The sequence below is a fragment of the Ahaetulla prasina genome, chromosome 9 (genome assembly GCF_028640845.1).
Source record: "Ahaetulla prasina isolate Xishuangbanna chromosome 9, ASM2864084v1, whole genome shotgun sequence".
Classification (NCBI taxonomy): domain Eukaryota; kingdom Metazoa; phylum Chordata; class Lepidosauria; order Squamata; family Colubridae; genus Ahaetulla; species Ahaetulla prasina.
The window spans coordinates 2,591,092-2,592,173 of NC_080547.1; positions in this window are offsets into that span (position 1 = coordinate 2,591,092).

The window sequence follows — 1,082 nt, forward strand, 5'->3', positions numbered from 1 at the left end:
TCAACCACTCCCGAAGGAAAGGGTAAGGAAAGAGGAGTAAAGAAGGAAGAAAAAGTAGGTAGGTTGGTAGGTAGGAAAGAAGGAGGAGAAGAAAGGATAGGAGGAGAAGAAGGAGGAGAAGATAGAGGGTTAGAAAGGATGGTTGAGAAGTGGGGAAGAGGAAAAATTAAAGAAAGGATGCATATATATAAAGAGTGGTTGCTGGAATTGGGTGTAACTAGTTGAATGAAAACAAGGCTTAGGTTTGACATGATAGCAGTGTTCCAATAGCTCAGAGGTTGCCACAAAGAAGGCCAACCTTTTCTCCAAAGCACCAGAAGGCAGGACAAGAAGCAACGGATGGAAACTAATCAAGGAGAGAAGCAACCTAGAACTAAGGAGAAATTTCCTGACGGTCAGAACAATTAATGAGTGGAACAACTTGCCTGCAGAAGTTGTGAATGCTCCTAACACTGGAAGCTTTTAAGAAGATGTTGGATAACTATTTGTCTGAAGTGGTGTAGGGTTTCCTGCCTAAGCAGGGGGTTGGACTAGAAGACCTCCAAGGTCCCTTCCAACTTTGTTATTCTATTTGTGATAGTTGGTCTCAGCAAGTTGCCTGTGGCAAGGTGTCCCATTCTGTCCTATTGCTAGGTACATGACCACTGATAAACCTACGTTGTGTAAACAGATGTCTTCCACAGCCCAGGTTGCTTGGCAAGGATGGGATATGAAGGCAGCAAATCTGCAGGACATCAGACTGAAAAACCTGAGTAATAATATTCTTTGAGAAAGACATCCTATATCTTGCTGGGGGAATTTGTAACTACACTGTGGCCAATGGAAAACACTCACAGAATCGCAGAATCACAGAGTTGGAAGGGACCTTGGAGGTCTTCTAGTCCAACCCCCTGCCCAGGCAGGAAACCCTATACCATTCCAGACAAATGACCGTCTTTGCTTTAATTTAGTTGAACTCGCTGAGAATGAAGTAATTCTCAGCTGTTCGAATAAAGTTTGTTTGTTTTACATTGACTGAGTTTCCTACTACCTCTTGGGCCCTGGGTCGCAACAGATCCGTCAACCAGACTTTTCACGGAGCA